The sequence below is a fragment of the Suricata suricatta genome, chromosome 1, assembly GCF_006229205.1.
Source record: "Suricata suricatta isolate VVHF042 chromosome 1, meerkat_22Aug2017_6uvM2_HiC, whole genome shotgun sequence".
Classification (NCBI taxonomy): domain Eukaryota; kingdom Metazoa; phylum Chordata; class Mammalia; order Carnivora; family Herpestidae; genus Suricata; species Suricata suricatta.
The window spans coordinates 137140418-137164077 of NC_043700.1; the positions used below are offsets into that span (position 1 = coordinate 137140418).

At 38.7% G+C, this 23660-nt stretch overlaps 1 long non-coding RNA gene across 2 annotated transcripts in view; it reads left to right on the top strand.

Moving 5' to 3' along the window:
- Window positions 1–15787, top strand: part of LOC115282416 — a 34859-nt gene extending 19072 nt beyond the window's left edge. Inside the window, exon 3 of one of the 2 annotated variants that reach the window (XR_003904639.1) lies at window positions 15707–15787. This is a non-coding gene — a long non-coding RNA (uncharacterized LOC115282416). Of the gene's footprint in view, window positions 1–5024; window positions 5176–15706 lie in introns of those variants that run through there. The other variant, XR_003904635.1, reaches the window with a different exon arrangement.
- Window positions 15788–23660: the final 7873 nt, after the last annotated feature.

The window sequence follows — 23660 nt, forward strand, 5'->3', positions numbered from 1 at the left end:
ATTACTTAATATAGGAGATGTATTAAATTTTATTCTTTGACATTTCCTACCATTTGAGGAAGTGTTCAGCAGGTAGGGATGGGAGAATTTTGTTCACATACCCTCCTCTGCTTTCACCCCCTCCCCCTTCCTTTCTTCCTCTCTACAGAGGCAGCTGTGACATCTTGCACTGACAAGGAAATGATGTATGCCTTCCACCACCCACTTAGAAATGCTTTGGTGCCATTGGTCATGATTGTTATTCTCTCATCCCCACCCCCATTTCTAGCCCTGCCTACTCACATGAGAACATGAAAACTCACTTTGAAAATGTGATCTAAGTGGTCCCCAAAGCTAACCTTGCTCATCCTTGGGTGGTTTCATTGTCTCCTGTGCTCAATTGTTTTTGGCAACAAATATAAAAAGTTATAGTTTTTTCAGAATTTTTAAAAAATATATTGTCTCAAAAAAGATATTACAGAACTACTTAATGGTTGGGAGCCATTTCTGAACTCACTAAGTTGACACTACTCCTTGTGAGGTTAAGGCGGGTTTTGCAAGTCCCCCTACCATCAGACGGTGACTGATATCCACCCTCACTCAATCAGTTTTGCCTGAGCACCAAACCTCCATGGTATTGGGAGTAACTTGTCCCCTTATTCTGGGCCTAAAATATGCTGATTGCACCTTGTGAAGGAACTTAATTATAAGAATTTCTTCTTTTGTGATTATGGGAGCAAATATTGCATTTCCTGAGAAACCTGTTTTTCTTCCCCTCAGGAAAATAGGCTATTGAGCCCTGCTCACAAAGAACTAACTTTTGCCTTTGCTATGCTAAAAACATTGTCTTGTATTTGAATGTTGAAGATATCTTCCTTCCCCATATAATAAGCGTCCTAATCACCTACATCAATCACTATAAAGATTGTACATGAGTCTTCTACCAATCTATGTCCTGGAAAATTTTACATACCAAAGAAATTTGTCATCAGAAATCATTGTCTAAGGCAAATGCCACTTCTGTGCTGTGCCCCATACATTTTAACCATAAATAAAGCTGATTCTCAGTCAGTGCAGAGATGCCTGGCTGGTGATCAGAAAGATCCCTCCCTTTCGCCAACACCGTCCATCCTTCAGGGAATACTGGACCTGCTGGAGCTAGACTCCAGCACTTCATATCAGGAAATGGTCTTCATTTTTTCCAGTAACTACATTAGTCTCAGAAGGGGTATTTAGTACCTGAGATCACTGAGTAGCCTTGTTTTACACAAGTGTACCCCATTTGGGCAAACAGGATCTGTGAACATTTTTATCTATAACAGAGATAAATGACGGCAGGTGGACAAGAATACCTGCTTTATTTTCTTTATTTTAAGCATTCTTCAGAGCATGATTATCAGCAACAAAGATGTCATCATGCATTTCCAATAAATTTGGTTCAGTAACAAATGTTAAGGACATCTCTAGCACATAGGGTATTAAAATTGCTGGGTGTAGCATGAGCTGGGGTTAAGATAAACAGTTTGGAAAAGGATGTGATATCACTCATCTCTTTAGGAAAGCATTTCTGTGTCTTAGAGCTGCAGGCGGAGGAAACGGGAAGGCGGGAGAACATGGATGGCTTCCAGAGGAGATGATGGGTCATGGAGCATGAATGAGTCAACGGGCATCAGAGGGCGTGCAGTGAGGGGTTGGGGAAGAGAGAAGAAAGGAAGCAGTGGAGCTTTGGATACCCTCACTCCCACACCCATGTGTGCTCCTGTGGGGCATGAAGAGTTCTTCTTGTCCTGAGCCAGTGACTGGGTTCCCCCAGCAACCAAATCACCACCAGAAACTCACCTGGCTCTGGGGGAGGGTCTGACACACCGCAGTGTGGGGAGGTGATGAAGATATGAGAATCACTGTCACAGAAGAGCATTGTGTATTGTCAGCATGGCAGTCTTTTATTCAGAAAAGTTGGGAAGGAGATGAGAGATCATTTCTTTTTTTCTTTTTCTAGATAGTGGAAAGATTTTGAAAGAGTGGACAGTTATGGCGGGGGTGTCAAGAGCTCAGAGACACAGCTATTTACTAAGTAGTTCAAAGCACTGAATATTAGAATGACTAACATGGTATAAATACTTGCCAAATGCAAATCAATGGTTTTGGCATATTTTTCTATATTTTAATTCAATCAACAAATCTGAATGTGCTTCCTCGATCAGTCATCAGATGTTAATTTTGATAATAGAAAAGATTTTTCTATATTCTATATTTTATCTATATTCAAAATTGATTTGTTATCAGATGGCTTTTAGAGGCCCAAATCTAGATTCCATTCACATATGGAAATGATGTTTTAACATATTTGGAATAACCCAAGGTCATTATACATGAAGATTTGGGAAGAACTAAGTTAGCACAGCCTTTCCAAGCTTTTTTGAAAGCTTTCCAAGTTTTTTGAAAGGTAATTAGAATGGCAAATAAACTATGAAGATCATAGATTGTAAAAATGTACTACTGGGGAAGATCAATTTTTTTTCTTTCATTAATGAAAACAGAAGAAGAAACTAACTTGGATACAATTCAACCCCATCAGCATGTCTAGATGGAGTGGCGGTCCTAACTGTCTGAAATAGAGCAAGCACATTAAGTTGCTCTCCAGCACTGAGGTGGAGATGATTCCTACCCTCCTACAAGCCCCTTGGTGATTAAGGGCCATATTTCCCAGAGGCAACAAGAACTTGTGATTCTGGTCAAGAAGACTGACTCTTTCCAGTTGGGTGGCTTGGACTTTCCTTGATTATGGAATGAATAGAAAAAAAAAATACAAGAGAACTTGGAGAATTTTCTGTCTTGGAGAATTATGGGCAGAATTCAGGCTTCTCTTCATGTGCTTTCCCCCCCATCCCCAAAAAAGTGATTTAAAAAAATCTATTGCCCTATTCTATTAAAAACAAATCTGAGCCTGGTGGCTCAGTCAGTTGAGTGTCAGACTTCGGCTCAGGTCATGTTCTCACAGTTGGTGAGTTGAGCTCCAAATTGGGCTTGCTGCTGTCAGCTAGGAGCCCACTTTGGACCCTCTGCCTCCACCCCCACCCCGCTCACTCTCTCTCTCTTAAAAAAAAATTAATAAATAAAAACATTTTACAAAATCTATTGCCAGAAAATTGACAATTATTTTTAAAATCAGGCTTGGGTCACCAGTGAGTGGTATGACTGAATCTTTGTGTTCTTGCTTCTATTTCAGCCATCTCATTAATTCTTCCTTTTCTGCTTCCTCGTTCCTTCTTCTTTATTCCAACCTCCTCCCCTCCATCCTTCCCCTCCCCTTTCCCACTTCCCCTCCCTTTTTTCTCCTCCATTTCTTTCTATATCTCATCCTCCGCTCCTCTCCCTCCCTTCTCCCTCAGTCCCTTTCTGGTCTAACTCCAGCCACACAACCTTCGTTAATCCTTTCCATTCCCTTTCAAGACTTCAGCGCATATAACCAAGCAAGTGCTGGAAATTTGTCTGAGGGAGTTTTGTGGAGATAGGAGATAAGGGTGTACAAGAAAGATTTTATGATGTGGGTATTGTAAAAGGTTCAAAGTGGTAAAATATTCTCCGCAGTTAAGGTCATTAGAACAAAACACATAAAATCACTTTTGTATGTAAAAGCAATAAAATAAAGTACATTAAAATCACTTCCTGAAAAGAAGAAATGTAAAGAAAACTGGTGGCATTTAGTTAGTTGTCTTATAATACCCCAGAGGCCTCTCTCTATCATCTGTGGGACGTATTTTAATTTTCCAGCAGACTCATATGGGCAAAGGAACATCATTTCTGTGAATGTCTACTTCTGTGCCTCAGGCTGGTAGCATACACACCTGATATTTTCCCCAAGTTCTTCTTCTTTTTTTTAAAAAAATCATATCTTGTTCATCATATTCACTTTTCCATTAATAAAAATTCTTTGAATTTAGGGATGCCTGGGTGGCTCTGTCAGTTAAGTATTCGACTCGTGGTTTGGGCTCACGTTGTGACCTCAGGGTTCATGAGTTCAAGCCCTGCATTAGGCTCTCCGCTGGCAGTATAGAGCGGGAGATTCTCTCTCTCTCTCTCTCTCTGTCTCTCTCTCTGTCTCTCTCTCTGTCCCTCCCTCATGCTCTCTCTGTTTCTCTATCTTTCAAAATAAATAAACTTTAAGAAACTTCTTTGAGTTTATAACACTTTATAGTACAAGAATCTTAAAGTTCTTTATGGGAATTTCTTAGCGTTTATGTACTTTTAATTAAGCAAATGGAAACTGCTTAACTCATATACCATTTATAGTAATTAAATCTTATGTAACAACATGAAATAAATTAATGGGCAAAATTAAAATATGATCTTAGTCTCTTTCCAATTAATGCTCTATCTTTTTAAAAACTGCTTCTTCTGAAGTCATTTGGAAAGAAACTAAAAAGACTGATTTCACTGTCATGCCCGTATAGCTACCAGAGTGATCTATGAAGTCATAAATGGGAGTATGTTTTTCTATGGCCAGGAGTTCTTTCCATAGGAGGAAAATTTAAAACACAAATTCCCAACAACTTCACAGCCAAAAGTTCCTGTGTGATTGGACTCTGCCCGCCTGTCTACACTAGGCTGGTCACCATGCATCCTTGTTTATACTTCATTGTTTTAAAGAAATAAGACTGCAGTCCTTTACTCTCAGAAAGACTATTTGATAATAAACTAAGTAGGGTAGTCACTCAGCTCTGACCCATTTCTCTGCCCCCTCTACTCTGTCACTGTACTTTAGTTAACACCGGCCATCTAAAGATAAGGAAAAAATAAAGTTTCAGGAGGAAGCTAAACTCTTTCGCGTCTTAGGATCACCATCCAAATCATCTCTCCTTCTGCCTGAAACACATTTCTCTCTTTCTCATGTGGTGAATTCGTAGGCCTCTTTTAAATCTGCTTCTGCACACTGCAGTCTAAACCTGTTAGTTTTTTCATTACACCGTTCATTGCAAATGCCATGATTTGTAATGATATATATGCCTATGTATTTATTTCTTCAATATTTGTCATCCCCACAGGACTCCGAAGCAGAGGAGGACTCAGCTGGTTCTCACTGGCATGGGCTATCCGAGTTGCTATGGATCTGGCATTTTCCCCAGGCATACCCGGAGCCTACCACGGGGTCTGGGACATTGCAGGCACTCAATATATTTGTACAATAAATGAAAGAATGACACAGTTATAGTATGGCCTCCTGAAATCAATTTGCATGAATTCAGTTAAAATCAGCCTATATTGAATTCTTCCTCAGTGTAAGGCATGGACAGAGTAGCTCAGGAACCATCAGCATCGGCATCAGCTAGTGTTTGAAAGGACGGCTGAATGTTAGGTCCTAGCCTACTAAACCACACACTGTTACATAACATAATACCCAGGCAATTCCAAATGTACATTAAAGCCTAACTGCACTCAGTCCACATTTATGTAATAAACCTGGAAAAATAAGAGGCCACATGACTACTTATATTCTTTTCACTTTCCAGCAACATTCATGACTGACCAAATGGCCCAATTCCTATTTTTAATATGGGTGAAATCTTTGCTAATTATTCTAAACTTATTAAATGCTACCTCTCATCTTTCTTGTAAATCACATAACAAAATAGGTAGTTCTGTTAGAAAGTTTCTGATTTCTTGTCTTGGCATGTTGTTTTAATCTAAGCAAGAATAATCAGATTTGGGATCTAATCTAAAATAAACATAAAGGTACACAGAGTATTGAAATTTTAGAATGGCTTTAGGATAAATACAATTGTCTCACATGAAAAGATTAGTGATTAAAGGTAAAATTGTAGTGATACATAATAAACTCATTCACATTGGTGACTCACATGTCAATTATGTTATGTCTTCAATGGCCCAGTGGACTCTCACACAAACAGAATTTTTGCCTTTTACTTATTTCAACAGAGTCCATTGATTTCCTGTTAATCAAGGTTTCAAAACATCTACTGGGGGTTACTTCAGAATAAACCAGGACAATTTAAGAGGAGCCAGGCTGATATCCAGGATGCCAGGGCTGATCAAATGAACGTTGATTCAAAGCAAATAATGTTATAAACTCCATAGCTTATCTGGCATTCTCATTGACGTGGGAGCCTTCTTTATCAGCATGAATTGCATAAAGAGGGCAGAGAGAGCAAACTCATTCGTACATGGCATGGCATGTTTAAGTTCAGCATTCAACATGCCAGGGAGCTTCCAAATACAAATCTTAGTAGGCAATTCTTAATATAGAGAGTTAATATATATAGTTGTGTTCCTTAAAATTTTTTGACTTCATAATATTTAAAAAATAAAATGAAAATTTGTCTTTTAAGGCCCCAAGTCCAGAACCCAAGAACACAAGGGCCATACATGAATTGCAAGGTGAATATTTGATGGCAGTCGATACAGATCGAGTAGGATGTCCTAGCTCACTGCCGTTTGATTCTGTGACTACGTACATGATCAGAGAAGTATGTTTCGGTGAATGTGAATTCAGGGCACTCTGCAAGAATACAAGTGTCCCAGGCTCTGGAAAGGAGCAAGAGACCCGTGGAGGTGCTGTTCTCGCTGAGGCAGCACCGTCTGGAGGTTAAAGGACAGGCTGTGGAGTCAATAGGACTGGACTCAAATCTTGGTGCCCATCATTTGTACTGAGCCTCCTCTCTGAGAGAACAATACCAATGACCTCAGAAAGGTTTTAAAGGATTAAATCAAATCCAGATAATGTGTGAGAGTTACTGTTAACAATAAAGAAGAAGACACTAGAATTAAAACTATTTTTTAAAAGCATTACGCTTTCCGGGAACTTCAAAGCCCTCACAATGGTGTGAAATAGCTGTATCTTAACAGCATTCTTACCAGAAGGTAGTTCTGGATGACTTACTCAGTCAGTCAATGTATATTGATTGAGAGCCCATGCTGCATCGCTGCATTGTGCCAATTACTAGGGACACAAGAGAACACAGGATCTTGTGAAATGGAATGAAGAGTTTAGTGAAGATAAGTGGGTTTTTAAAAATAATTATACCATCAAGAACTATATGAACTGTGATCAATATTATGGAAATATATCATGAAATGCTTATGAGAAAATGCATCAGGAAGAACTAACTTAGATGACAAGGTTAAAAAAGGCTTCAGAGGAAAAAAAATGACATTTCATCTAAGACTTGATGATAAGCAGAAGGTGGTCAAGGCCAGGAGTAAGGGGCAGTCTCTGCAGAGAGATCAGTATTGATGTGGCTCTGAGTTTGGCAACGTTTGCACTATTGGATGAGCTGATCTGACAGGTGTGAATCCAGATGGAGCTGGACCATGCAAAGCCCTAGGGGTATTTTATCCTGGACACAATGGGCTGCCATTGGAGGGTTTTAAACAGATGAATGATGTTATCTGATCACCTTGGTTTCAATGTGGAAGATGAATTGGATGTGACAATAGTGAAAGCAGGGAGATAAGTTTAATAGAGGTGTGTCTTGAAACACTGGAACATAAATTTACCTTTAGCCCAGTGTGTGTGTGTGTGTGTGTGTGTGTGTGTGTAGACAACTTTGCCAGAGCATGAAAAACATGAGCCTAGTTGGGGTGTAGAAGTTCACATTCTAGTTCCCTTTCAGACCATTTGAAAACATGTGTTTGTGGAGGGACTAACAGCTGTGTACGTTGGCTCATTCTCTTCCAACAAATATTTATTAAGATTCCTCATTGTGCTAGTTACCGTCCTAGGTACTGGGAGTAGAGCAGTGCACAAAACACAAGAAGACATTGCTCTCATCAATCTTACATTCTAGTGGAAGAAGAACGTAAACAAGTAAACAAATAAATATTAATATATAACATGATAATACCTATGAAGAAAAATAAACCCACTGGAGAGGTTAGAGTAGGGGAGGATGGTGACATTTTAGGGTGGCCAGGGAAGATCTCTCAGACAAAGTGACTCTTGAGCACAAATAAAAATTTGGCTATTTAAAATCTAGAGAATGATCATTTCAGGGAGGGGAGCATAAATAAGTACAAAGGCCCTGAGATGAGCATTGCACTTCATATTTTCAAGAAACAGCTTGGAATTTTGGCTAAAATCAATTTGATTGCATCATCACTGATAAGGGAGCATAAGGCAAGCTGACAAGCCACAAACACCCCACCCCAACCCGGCCCCAGGTGGGAGATGTGTAATATTCCTTGGACACCCCTGGCTGGCCAAGAACAAAGGTAAGGGGAAACCAGATGGTTAACGGATAGAGATCATTGTCGTGCAGGACCTAAGTCTCCATCACTTCTTCATAGTGATGTGGGAAACAAAGGCAAAAGGAAATGGAAGATAGAAATATATTTCCTTATCACCTGCAGCCCACTGACAAATACTTGAGGCAGGCAGAGTTAAACGTTTCTCCAGGAACTCCTTACTCTCTTAATGTTAGTGTTTCGCTAGAGAGAATAACAACCTTAGCTTGACAATATGCTGCAAGTCTTCCTTCACATATGAAAATCTCCCTGGAAACATCCCCTGCACTTTACCTCCCCCAATCCCATAGTATATAACCAGCCTCTCTTCATGGTCCCAGGGCAGCTCTTCCTGCCCATGGGTCCTGTCCCCAGGCTTCAATAAAATCACATTCATGCATCAAAGACATCTTGAAGAATTCTTTCTTGGTCATTAGCTCTGGACCCCGCAAATCCCACTGTTACCCTCCAAAACCTCATCAATCACCATCACCATCCTCCTCCACATTACCATCATCATCATCATCACTACCATCATCACCACCACCACCATCAGCAGCATTATCGCCATCACCACCCCCACCATCCTCCTCCTCATCACCACCATCATCATCATCACCACCACTACCATCATCATCATCACCACTACCACTACCACCACCACAGTCATCATTATCATCACTTGCCACTTCCACCACTGCCACCAATATCATCATCATCATCCTGTAACTTTGGAAGAGCCTCCTCCGGGCTTCATAGTGGGAACAAAAAACTGAGTACTTAGACAGTAATAGCTGACAGAAAAGATGGGTTCCCTCATGTCAAAGGTGAAAAACTAAAATTTTAATCAGGCTGAATGATTATGAGGAACAAAACCAGCCAGTACAGCATAAAATAACAAGCTGGTACAAAATTCAGCAAAATTTGCAAAAAGGCCACCTACAACATATCTATCATGCCCTCGAAGAGCTCACCTCCTGGAACCACTCCCACAAATAGTGAAGTGTATCCTCCGTGCCACTCCACTCCTGAAACGTGCAGGTCGGGACTTGAGTCGGACCAAATTATACAAAGAGCAGAAAACTGGCAAGTTTTGGCTGTTTAACCCAGAGCCCAATCCTTCCCTCTTCAGAACATAGTTTTGGTTTATAGGCAAAGGCTGCATCTTCTCAGTTTACATTCTGCATGGCAATAAAACTTTCCCTTGCCTTTGACCAAATCCTTGCATTCCAGGATGGGTTTTGTTGACAATAGGACATGCTATTGATATCACTCCATCAGAGATAGTCTTACATTAGCCAAGAGCTTAGAGTTTACTGTAAGTTTAAATCTTTAATCACTACCAGATTTTACAATATTTTGACTTTTAGGTAGGAAAAGAAGTCATTTTTTTCCAGATATTTTCAGTCTTCAACATGAGTAAGAATCAGCTGAAGCACTTAGTTAAAATGCCCATTCCTGTGTCAAGATTTTGATTAATCAGATTTAGAGTGGGGCCCAGGGAATCATGTGTGCAGCAAACATCCCAGATAGTTTATGCAAGTGGTCCAAAGTGCTATGTTAATGCTTTTTAGTGATTGAGATTTCATAATTCTTACAGCTTCCAATCACTTCCATCATTGCAGATCTGTGCTTGAAGTCAATAATGTGGTCCTAAAAGATTACTCTCCAAATGGCAAAAGTGACAGACAAGTCAAGAAGAACCAACCTTAATCAGAAACCAACTAATACCTAAAAATTGATGGAGAAGTGAAATCGATGAGTTCAAATTCATTGTAGCTTGAAAGATGAGGCTAATGATTCATTAATCATTTTTCTTCAGTATAACTCACTTTTCTAACTGGCCTCAATGTTGGCTCTTTTTCTAGTGATATAAATTAAAGGAGAATCCTACAAATAGATGTTATTTACAAGAACTCTGATGTCTGGCATCTCTAGGAAATAACGTTATGGTTAATTAAGATACAGCAAACATGATTTACAAAAGCACTGTTTATTTTCAAGTATCAGAGTATGCAAATATGCTTGGCCTTTAAATAGCTCATCATAATGTGTCAACATCCCAGTGTTGTAATAATGGACAATTACTATCCGTGTACCTAAAAATTTTCAGAAGTGCAAATTAACAGACAATTCTGGTTTGAAAATATGCTAGGTAACAGAAACTGATGTAACTGTATTTCTTCCTTCAACTATTAATATTTGCAACATGGAAATGTTATGCTTCCAGTAAAATTTCCTTTGCCTTTAGGTATCAATTGATATTTTTATCTTGCTGAATTACTTGGTAGTAACCAAGTCTTTTCTATGGAAGCTTCATGCCAAGATGATTACATCCTGTTAGTCAGTTTCCAATCTTTAAAAGTAGTTACTGGATCTTCATCCTGTTTTCCCTTAGAAAAGAAAAGTGATACCTAGTATAGGCCAGCTGTTTGGATATGTAGTGCTTTTTTTCCCCCCTCGTTAACTATTAGCTCTTTTAATTACATCATTTTGAAAGAATAATAAGGGCTGGGAGACATTACTGTCTTTGAAAACATACTCATAAACTTGAGATTGGCATTTGTAGAAACATAAGAAGGGCTATTAACAAAGAAAACCCTAATTTTAGATCAGACTCTGAGATTCTGACCTTCAGATGATTTCCACTCTCTTTGTGCATTGTTTTCAAGGTGCTTTTCAAAATTATTATGGTTTATGGTTATGATGGTAAATAATTTTAGTTGGCAGTTGAACTTGAAAGTACACTAATATTTTTTTTTCCATTTGTGTATATCACTTTTATATTTGGTCTCAAAACTCAAAATAACTCTTCTCCTCACCCCACCTACACACCTCACATCCCAGGATAATAGTACTTCATACTTAACAGAAATCCAGCCATTGCCCCATTTGGCCTACCAGCGTTCTTAAAAGACATTTTAAAACAAAATCCAATGAGCTCGAATTCTAAAATTGAAAGTAGAATTTTTATAGGTGCAGGCAAATTTATTTGGGGTCGAGTTTCACCCAACCTGCCCTGCAGTCAAGACACCAGTGAATCAAGATGTAACTCTTGAGTAAAGTAAGGGCATTTATGGTTTTTCTTCATTTCCTCTCCTTCTTGACCAGGGCAGTTTTGAAATGAGAAGGGCTAGTGAGTCTGATTTGAAAATCTCCTGTCCTCAGAGTATGTGATAGCCCCCAAAGCCTCTCTGAGGATGACCAATCCTTTCCCTTGAAGAGGAGTACAGGGCTTAGTCTTTGCTTAAAAGGATGATCGACCAGCATCTAACACTGAAGCCATTTGGGAGAGGGAGCATTTGTATTAATAGCAGGCATTTTGAGGCTCTTCTTAATCACTTCTTCAATTTCACATAACCTAAGGAAAAGCCACCCTTATTCTCCTCAGAATTGTCCAAAGGAGTTACATGTGCACACATTTAATTTTATTTTAACTGTATGTTAAATGTTTTCTCATGCCAAGACTTCTTAGCAATATGTCCATTTCAAACATTGCAGGTGTTAATCACCAGTTCAAATAGAAGCTTTAAGCAAAAAGTCCTTCCAATGGGGAAATTAAAACACAGATTACCTAGAAAACTGAGGCATTTATATTATCTATTAAGATTTCAAGTTTCTGTTCTAAGCATTGTTAATGCATTCCTTTGGTTGTGCTTTTTAAGTCCACTATGTGAGAAAGCTCAAAGTAATAGAAAGTTGTTCATTTAAAATAAGAGAAGGATTACAATGATCCAAGACATTATAATTCTTGACTTCCTGTTAGTAAAGGAAAAGGCACGTGTCTCTTGAGGTTTTTATTGGCTAGTCCCAGTCTGGAGCTCTGCTGTGGCATGGCTGTAGGCATTGGAATAGTTCCAGAAGTTGAAATCTTAGTATTTTATTCATTCCCTGGAATGTAAGTCTATGAAAACAAGAGCTGTGGGAATAAGGTTCATGGATCTAGAAAGTCCAGAGAGAAGGAAGCACAGAAGTACTCAGTAGTATTCATTAAAGCAAATGGGATTATTCAGTCACTAGTTCAAGAGAAATTTATTGAACACTTACCAAGTAAACACTTATCAAGCACTTGTGTAGAATACAAAGATAAATAAAATATAGAAGTTAACCTTAGGGAATTTCTAGTTTATTATTATTTACTAGTATTAGAGGAATTAATAAGGGTTAAAATAAATGATGATACAAAGCAGAAAATGATAGGCAATATCAAGAAGTTATTGATTTTATATTTTTAAATTATTTTCAAAATAAGTCCATACCTATTTAATACAATCAAAGGCTCTGGGAAACATTCTACATGCTGGGAAAATGTACTGCATGCTAAATGAATGTGAAGAGTTATTACAGTTATAAATGGCTTTGTTGTCTCTGAGGAGATCCAATGTTGGAACCACTGCTTCAAGAGACTTCTTCCTCCTAGGTTTCTTCTCTAAAGAGAAGATGCAGACAATTTACAAAATCACCATCTTGGCCTGACTGCACATTAGAGTCACCGTCGGAGTTCTAAAAAGTCCCAGTGTTCAGGCTGCACCCCAGATCAATTAAGACTAAATCCCTGGGGGCGGGGATCCAAGCATCCCTACTTCATAAAGCTCATCAAGTGTTCCCACTGGTTGAGACCATTGTTTCTCATCCTGTCTGCACATAGGCATCCCAAGGAGCTTCCTGAAACCAAATCTCACCCTCAAGAGATATGAATTTATTTGGAGTAGGACCTGGGCATAGACATATTTTTTAATCTCTTTTTTAAAGCTTTTATTTAAATTCCAGCTAACACACAATATAATATTAGTTTCAGGTGTACAATATCGTCATAATTCAACCTTTCCACACATGTCCCGGTGCTCACCACGACAAGTGCACTTCTTAATGGCCATCACCTATTTAACCCATCCCCCACCCGCCTGTGCTTTGGTAACCAGCTGTTTGTTTCTACAGTTAAGTCTATTTCTCGGTTTGCTCTCTCTCTCTCCCCACTTTGCTCATTTGTGTTGTCTCTTAAATTCTGCATATGACTGAAATCATATGGTAATTGTCTTTCTCTGACTGACTTATCTCACTTAGCATAATACTCTTTAGCTCCATCTATGTCATTGCAAATGGCAAGATTTAATTCTTTTTTATGGCCAAATAACATTCCATTGTATGCATATGTGTACACACACACACACACACACACACACACACACACTGTATCTTCTTTATTCATTCATCAGTCAATGAATATACTTGGGCTGTCTCCATAATTGGCTATTGTAGATAAAACTGCTATAAACATTCAGGTGCATTTATCCCTTTGAATTAGTATTTTTGTATTTTTTGGGAAAATACCTAGTAGTGCTATTGTGGGATCATAGGACAATTCTATTTTTAACTTTTTGAGGAAACTCCATACTGTTTTCCAGAGTGGCTGCACCAGTTTGTATTCCCACCAATACTGCAAGAGGGTAAGACAGATACCATATGTTTGCACTCGTAGGTCTAACAGGAGAACAGGAGAAACCTAATGGAGGACCAGGGGGAGGGGAAGAGGGAAACAGAGTTGGGAAGAGAGAGGGACACAAAACTTGAGAGACTATTGAATACTAAAAACCAACTGAGGGTTGAAGGGGGAGGGGGGGAAAGGTGGTAGTGATGGAGGAGGGCACTTGTGGGGAAGAGCACTGGGTGTTGTATGGAAACTAATTTGACAATAAACTACTTAAAAAAATAAAATACAATAAAATCGGAAAAACAACAACAAAAATACTGCAAGAGGGTTCCATTTCTCCACATCCTCCCCGGCATCTGTTCTTTCTTGTGTTGATGATTTTAGCCATTCTGACAAGTGTGAGGTGATATCTCATTGTAGTTTTGATTTATATTTCCCTGACGATCAGTGATGTTGAGCATCTTTTCATGTGTCTGTTAGCCATCTGGATATCTTCTTGAAGAAAAAAGTCTATTCATGTCTTCTGCCCATTTTTAATTAGATTATTTGTTTTGAGGGTGTTAAGTTTGCTAAGTTCTTTATAGATTTTGAATACTCTTTATCAGATATGTCATTTGTAAATATAGTCTTCCATTCCATCAGTTGCTTTTTAGTTTAGTTGATTGTTTCTTTCACGGTGCAGAAGTTTTTGTTTTGATGACATCCCAATAGTTTATTTTTGCTTTTATTTCCCTCGCCTCAGGAGGCATATCTAGTAAGAAGGTGCTATGGCTAATGTCAAAGAAGTTACTACTTCTGTTCTCCTCTAGGATTTTTATGGTTTCACGTGTTACATTCAATAGTAATGTGTACCCAGGGTTGATTTGCACAGAGTTAGGGAATAACAAAAAATTATATCTAATTGTGGAGAAAATATGCTTTTTATCACTGGCTATCATCACTGGCCATCTGTAAGAACTAAGTAATATCCAGTGTAGGAGACTACTCTGTTTAACTAATTTTTCCCAGTTTTAAGTGGAGATGAGGATGATCAGAGAGGATTTCCATCACTGAACTTTTGCCAGGTTGGGCCTGGGCAGGCAAGAAGACTATCCTAGAATTCTTGGCCCTATGAGCTGGCATGGTCAGTCTTAGTCATCCCTCTTTGATGGAAAATGTCTGGACATGAATAGCGTGCAAGTGTGTGTGATTATTTCAACACAGATGTCACCACCTATACAAACCACCATCTGGGAAGGAAATTTATTTACCCCTTGAACATCTTACGTGGATGAGACAAAACATTGTGTATTTCAACTATCATTTGTTTGTAAATACTCCTATTGTGTAATTCATGATACAGTTTGGAAATTTCTTGGGTTATCATTTTCTCAGAACTATTGAAATAAGTGGATCCTTCTGATGCATTATATGACCTGTTGATAAAAAGAAAGTATTGCAAAATCAAATGCTCATTGAAAAACTCAGATACCTTCCATCAAAGGCAAAATGACCAGCTTTAGGGGTATCTGGTTTAGTTGATTAAGCATCCAACTCTTGGTTTCAGCTCAGGTCATGATCTCATGGTTTCTGAGATCCAGCCACACGTTGGACTCTATAACTGACAGTATGGTGCCTGCTTGGGATTACCTCTCTTCCTTTCTCTCTCTGCCCTTCTTTTGCTCATTCTCTCTCTCTCTCAAAATAAATAAATAAATAAATAAACTGGAAAAAATTACCTTTAATTTTAAAATGTAAATAATAGTATGCTGGCTTCACAATCCTGAGAGTCTGTGTGATTTAAATGTAGAACAGATAACTAAATGCAAGGTGAAGGAAAAGGTGGAATAATTATGGGAAGATGATTCTAAATGACATCAGCAGAAATTCTAGTGCTTTTGGAGAAAAGAGGTGACTCATCCCTTGGCATTTAACTCATTTAATTTGGATCACTTAATATAAGATTTTTCTTATGCCTTCAAATAATTTCACATTTCCGTTCAAATGAATCACATGAGTGATAGCTTCAGGCAGTTTGTTTTGTTAGATTTTTAAAAATTATTTTTGTTTTTTCAGCTCAGCTCACTTGGACAAAATCCGACAACTTATCATGGATTAAGACTATCGAGATCTTCTTTGGAGAATGCAACTTTGACGAGAAATGGAATCCAAGATAGCATTGCATTCATTGGGGCTTTTGTTCAATTTTCTTGCATGTCCTCTGAGGATAGCCTCAAATACCAACTGCTCTGCTCTTCTGACAGTGACACATTCCAAATCAGACTGAGAAAAATGAAAGATGGAGGTAGTGGGTCCACCCCTTCTGGTCAACTTTGGCTTCCCCTGAGAACAGTCTTTCTTTAGGTAGAAGATCACATGCATGTACTGAGTATCCTTTGGACATGTGACCCATGTAATTCTCACCACAACTCCAGAAGTTAGGAGAGATAATTATACTGATTTTAAAGAGTAGAAAACAAAAATTACTTGAAACAATATTTATGTTTCTTAAATTTTTCATCACATTAATTTTATAGATGTGAATATGTAATTTGAAAACAATCTACATGTATATTTAAACTATTCATTGTACTTAGATCCTCAGATGATCCCATACCAATCAAACTATTTGTCTGCTAAATGAATTATAGGCAGTGAAAAAAAAAAGCATAAGCATAGGAAAAAAGAAAATTTGTGAAATACTGGACTCAAATACAAACCTAAAATGTAAAATCAAACTTACTTGGACAAAGGGATTAAAACTCAAGTGTCGTATATTCTACTACCTGAAACTTTGAAAAACTACCTTGCCCATTGATATCCCATTTTCCTTCTTCTTGAATGAATTTTTCTTTTCCAGAGCTGGGCACAAATTAGGGTCTTGCTAGTTATCCGAGCTGACAATCAAAACCCCTTCATCTGGGGGCGCCTGGTGGGCTCAGTCAGTTACGCGTCTGGCTTCGGCTTAGGTCAAGATCTCACGGTTCATGGGTTTGAGCCCCGCATCAGGCTCTGTGCTGACAACTAGCTCAGAGCCTGGAGCCTACTTCAGAATCTGTGTCTCCCTCTTTCTCTGACCCTCCCCTGATCACACTGTCTCTCTCTGTCTCTCAAAAATAAATAAAAAGCATTAAAAAAAAAACCTTTCATCTGGAACATATCTGGGAGCTAGAGGTGAGAATAAAGAGATTAAAAATCGAGGTCCTTATTGTAGCTGTTGAGCAGTGGCTCCTATAAAACGTGCTGCTGGGGGAGGGCACTGTTGGTGGCATGTTGTTGCCCTCAGGACAGTACAAAATCTTTCATGTGGCCTTTCACATGGCAGTTCTACCTTCCCTGCCCACTTCACCAGTCTGATGCCCCCATCCACCTGCCTTCAGTCTGGATGCTGATCACACAGCCAGCCTTTTCAATGTGAGTTTGTAGGCAAGTATGAGATTATAGAAATCATAGGGTGTTCTTTCACTCAATGAGAGAGGTGGAGAAAAAATAGGACTTGCTATTTGACTCTAATAAATATTGATTTAATCCTTTTTAAATAGTGCTGAACATTCTCATGAGTCCACAGGGAACCATTTTAATGAAAACCAAGATTTTTCTGCTAATTCATGGAAGAATATACATTGCTCTTAGACTAGCAAAGGTAGCTGGGAGTGTCTGTGACACAGGGATATTTTATATCTTTCATATTAGTTTCCCTGTGAGTTCTTTCTTGAATCAATTTTCTATTGTAGAAATCTGTAAAGTATGTAAATGACTTTTTACAAAATTCATATTCCCACACTCCAAAGATAATCAATAGCAACTTAATTTTTACTTATTTCCCTCCTCTCATTCCCTTCCCCTTCTCCTATTCTCTTTTTCTCTCTTTCTTAAAAGTGGCACGGCACCAAATAGTTTTTACAGTAGTGAGGAAATAAGCAATCTGATCTCCCTTCAAGAAGGAGCATACTGATTAACTGGAGGGCGTGCAGCCAGCAGACAGAAGCCTCTTTGACATTTGGACAGGGACGGTCTCTACAGGCACGTCTGGCCCAGGCTAAGCACAGCGATGGGTGCTAGGCTCTGCCCTCTTGGCCCCACGTGGGCCTCCCCTACACGCACTCTCGGAACCAGAGCCCTTGTCCTGGTTGAGACTCTCTCAGCGTTGACCACGGGCTCAGAATCTTCTCTTACCTAATTGTTCTTCAGTCGCGGGAGAGATGCCAGCCCCACACTGCCATCTGAATTCTCTCCCCAGTTCCCGTAGTCCCTTTCCTTTGTCTTTCACAGACATTAATTACCCTGCCCCCAGATCTTTTCTTCCCAGAAAACCCAGCCAACGCAGTGTTAGACCTTCATTCTCTTGCTTAACATTAAAAGGTGAGCCTTTCCCAGTGGCATTCGAATCTTTCCAGAAACATCATTTTCATTTTATAGATTCATTGTATGGATACATAAAATGTTCCCAACTTTTTGCAATCCTGAATTAAATGATATGATGATAAGCATCCTTGTTCAGATTTTTTACATGAATTTGAGAATATTTCCTCAGAATGGATTCCTCAAAGTGTAATTACCAGCTTAAGCTTGCCAAATTGTGTTAAACAGATTTTCAAAAGGACAGTAAGAACATGTATACTAACCAGTGTATTTCCCCATTAATTGAAACTTTACATGGTACCTAAGTTTGTGCTGTTTAAAATAGCATCTCACTTAAAATCTTTATCAATAGCTCTTTGTTCACATTCCTGATTTTTAATGCCTCCAGCTCCTGTTTTCCTGGGGTTTCTTATAATCTTGCATGAAGCACTGCACTTCCTCTTCCCCATTCCTGACCTCCAGCCTCCAAAGTGAAAAACAAGCCCCCCAAGGAGGCACTGAGTCCTTCCTACTCATACTTGTTGACGGGGAGCCATAGAAACAGGTCAACGTCATGTTCTGCAAATGCAGGGATTCCAAGGAGACCCAATGCCTCACTAAAAGGAAATGCTTTATCCACCAGGTTCCCGCGATGTTGCCTTCCATCGGCTTGGCATGATCTGGGAAAGCTGTGCATTTCTCTGCTTTCCTCTGTCCAGGAGTACTTCTAAAAAAATTAAGGAAGCAATACTGGGCTCCTAGGTGACTCAATCGGTTGAGTGTCTGGCTTTTGATTTAGGCTCAGATTACGATCTCATAGTCGTGAGATCAAGCCCATGGGGCTCCATGCTGAGCATGGAGCTTGCTTGAGATTCTCTTCCTCTGAACTCCCCCCCAATAAATAAAAAGGAAGAAAGAAAAAAAAAGAAGGAAGAAAGGAAAGAAGGAAGGAAGGAAGGAAAGAAGAAAGGAAGGAAGGAAGGAAGGAAGGAAGAAAGAAATGCTGAAAATTTACCAGAAATGCAAAGGACAGAAGCACAGCTAACTTAATTATCTGGGTGAGAAAAAACAATCCCCCTCCAATGTACAATTAATCCTTATAATTTTAATCTTTCTGAGGTGGGTTATATAAAGATGAAGAAATGGAGACAGAGATGTTTGATGACATGACCAAGCTCAGAGGTTAAGTAAGATGCCCAAGGTATCAGAACCTTATAGGATCTCAGTTAGTCTGGATCTGAGCATGTTCCCTTAATTCCATTACTGAAATGATATGAGAGGACTCTTCTGATAGAACAAAGACTCATAAGTTCATACTAATTAAAAATAGGTAAAAAGAGCTTTTCCTAAAGCTCTTCCTTACTATGAAATGCCAAATAATAAATGTAAAAGAAATGATGGATTAGAAAAATCAGCAGTGGATGCTAAAACTCGTGGGTTAGATTTTGATGAGAAATAATATATTAACATAGTCCAAAAATATCTCCCACATACTAGTTATTAATTAGAAAAGGAAAAATAATGACTACAGTGGAGATGTCTAATGGATAAATCGTACCTTAACTAAGTGATCAAAGTTAATATCACAAACATTGAGGTAAGTTAATATCCTGTGATTCCTAATATAATGTACTAGGAGATGCCCACTATTACTTCCAGCATATTCTTTCCAAAGATACATTACCTGGATTTAGCCATGAACCAACACCAGACAAATGTAAAATAAAGGACACTTTAGCAAAGAGCTATTATCTAATCTTTACAAAATCAAGGTCAAGAAGCTGAGGAACTGTTCCAGATTAAAGGAAATTAAAAAGACATAAAAACAAAGTGCAGTGTGTGATCCTGGCTTAAATTCTGGACAAAAAAAAAAAAACTAAAAAAAGAAAGAGTGAACAATTGATGAAATTTGAATATGGAAGGAATATCAGATATGGTATATTGATATTACATTTATTTTGATAACTTGACTGTGGTTATGTAAGAATATACTTATTCTTGGGAAATAAATACAAAAATATTTCAAGGTGGAGGTACAAGATATGAAGAAATGATATAAGAAATGATATAAGAAAAGAAATGATGGCAGAAGGGGGATGAAAAGCTCATGAGTTAACTCATGATTGAAACACTTTCCAAAGTCTTCTATTGGCATTAAGAAATTTCTATTACCATCTGGAATGAAAAAATAACTGCTGAGGGAAAACTTCATGTCCTTAACTTTATTCCAGTAATTTCACTTCTGAGTATTTATTCTAAGGAAATGACCATTGAGAGGCACAATGGCTTTGTCATAGAGATATCCGTCAGAATTTGTATACAATTTTGGAAAATTGTAAACAACTTACACATCTCATAATAGCTTTGTTTTAAAATTATACAGTCATTACAACATTATTGAATAATATTTAATTACTAGTAAAAATGCCATTATTAAGTGGTAAAAAGAAGATGCAAAATGGTACACACAGAATGACTCCATTTCTGCATATAGATGTACATGCAAACATACCCACAATCCCAGTCCCATAGAAGACTGCAAAACTATAAATTAAACTGCTACTGTGGTAATTTTAAGATGTAAGGAAAAAGGGTAACTTTTAAACTTATTTTTACTTGTATGTTATAGTACAATGAAAATTTGCTAAAAACAAATATGTTATTTTATAATTAAAAACAATAATTATAAAAAATAGAGTACATCTTTTAAAAAGAGGTAACCATTAATTTTAATTAACTTCTTACACACCACCCCTACTATATGCCATAACTTCTTTCCAACTACATGAGCTATTGCTGAATTTGGTGAGTGAAATTTAGAACATGATTCCTAAACTCCTCCTTTAGTGAAACATGAAAGGAGGTCATCGAGAGGAAGTGAATACTGGTTCACCCATCAGCTGAACCCAGACAACTGTAGGCTCCTCACCCCCTTCCCTGCCCTTGGAATGTACACTCTGCCCACAGTTTACAACGATGAAGTCTGAGAGAACAAATGTTGTTGACACCATCTGGACTGAAGATGCGACTAAACCCAGTTAAGACAGCTGTATGTACTTTTAAGATTCTGGCATATGAGGGGCACTTGGGTGGTGGGTGTTCATCCGACTCTTGAATTGGGCTCAGGTCATGATCCCAGTGTGGTAGGATCAAGCCCTGTGTTGGTGACTGGAGCCCCTTTAAGATTTCTCTCTCTCTCTCTCTCTCTCTCTCTCTCTCCCTCCTTCTGCCCCTCTCCCAGACTTGTGTTTGCTGTCTCTCTATTTCTCTAAAAAAAGAAAAAGAGAAAAAAAGATTTGGGCAGGTGAGGGTGGAGGTCTACTCAATGCAGGGTTGCCCAAGAAAGCCTCATATGTAAGTTCCCTTGTTTATTAAAACTGTCACCTACGAGTCTGGAATGGTCTGTGCTGGCCCTTCGTGTACAGAGGCCAGTTTTCAAACCAACACAGGGAAATTCTTTTACCATTGTTGTAAACTGATGTAGGTAGGGCTGTTATAAAGGGGCAAGGCCTATTTGTTTCCTGATGAAAAACTGAAGCCTGAAACCAAATGTTGCACATTCAGATAGAAAAATGCACTATGGTTCACAATGATCTGTGAAAGGGGCACACTTTTATCATATGCTACACTTGCATTTTATCAGTGTCAAGGACTTTAAAAGTAATTCAATTGTTTCTCTTGTGATTTGATTTCCAGAGTTAGTTTCTTTCGTGTTTTGGAGAACTTAAATTTCAGATTGAGTGGGCCTGGGCTCAGAAAACATTTCTGTGATGTTTAAATTTTTGTTTCTTTTGTTATTCAACTCTGGTTGTCTTTATTTGTAATTTTATCTGCATATTGCTATAAAACTATCCATATTTTGTGTATGGGCATGTGTGTGTGTGTATGCACACGCACCTAAAAAGGCAGACGTTGTCTATTATGGTCTTGGTTTGGGGCTGTTTTACAATCTAGGTTGGTCCTAAAGATGGGATCACTCCTTACATGATTATATTAGTGCCACATGTTGAGCCCTTCTACTAAGTACACAGAATGACAAGTGGCCAGGAAACAAATATACATTAAACATAGGAACTACTAGAAATTGGGTCTCAAGCTATGGAATAGTACAATAGAGATGATGATCAATCAGAGAGCCTGAGGCACAGCTGAAGAAGGAAGAAACCATGCTCTAACATGGCATTTTATTTAAACTACAAACCCTTGCCAGGTTTCCCAGTCTTGTGACATCAAGAAGAGCAAATTGTTACCTCTGAGAATTCATCTATGATCTGTAGCCGTGAAACCAAAACCTCCTACTTATGATTCTTAAATTATATGATCCTACCATCAGTTCAGGAGCCATTGTGTGCACTGGGGAAGGTATAAACTCTCAACAAAGCTCCCGTGCATATTCTCCAGTTCAACCTTCTGTTCCATAGCCCAACCCACATTTTAGAAAGAGGCCCTACCCAGTGATTAGGGGCTAATTTCTATTCCCACAGCCAGATCGTCCTTCTGTAATCTAGACTTCATCTTATGTAAGCACATGACTCACATGCATCAGTCCGTTTCCTGGAATTTGGGGTGAGAGCCAACTCTCAGTTATCTGTGGTATGAGTGCCAGAGATGACTGGAAGAACGGAAATCCATCAGTGATTCCCAACTGCCATTTTAACCAGTAATATTAACCTCCTCTATGATCTTCATGTCCTTTTACTACTGATTTTAATGAACACAGAAAAGGCCAGAGAGAAAAGCATAGGGTCCGGTAAATCAAAAGACCATATGATCATTAAACAGTTGAGCCCTTGTCATTTCCATTCCGTTTCACAGCCCAGATTCTAGATAAGCTTTTTCTACCAGCGGCCACCACCAACTCCTTTTATCTAGTACAATCTAGTCTCCATCTTCATCATTAGCTGAAAACACTCTTTCAGCCCTCATGGCCTTCAGAAGAAGTCAAAAACAGTGGCATTTTCCCTCTTCCTCAGTTTTTCTAGGCTCTTCTGTACTTGACAGTGTTGACTATTGCTGTAAATCTTGGGTTTTTTTCCTCCTGTTTTTCATGTCATTGTGTCTCTTAGTTTTGCTCTTTTGATTGTAACCATCAGCAAGTCCTGTTGATATTCCAAACACAGCCCAAGTTCAACAACTTCTCATCACCTCCATTACTAACATCTTTGTCCTAGCCATGTTGTAATTTAAATGGGTGACAAAAATTACCCTCTACCTTATCTTCCAGGTTTGCCTTGACTCTCGTTAGTCTATTTTCCACAGAGCAGACTGGCTGGTCTTTTAGAAATACAAATTATATCACCACCCCATTCCTTACCCTTTAATGACTTATTGCATTTTTAACAGGATGCAAACACCTTACCACAGCCTCTACCCTCTAAATGTTCTACCCTTGCCTGTCTCCTGACTTCTCTTGCCACTGTCCATGAAGCATGCTTCAACCACACTGATCTTAACGTGTTTTCTGAACATTAGAGTCCTTATTCTTCCTCTCTAGGTCAAACATACTTTGGCTCCACGTGTTTGTGTGACTGATCTTTCTACATCTCTGCTCATATACAACCACAGAGATGCCTCTCCGATCACCCTAGCTACAGCAGCCCTGACACCAGAGTACACTGTGCAGTCCCACCATATTTTGCCACTACCCATGAGACTTTGTGCAAGTTCCTCTGTACCTCAGTTCCACGAC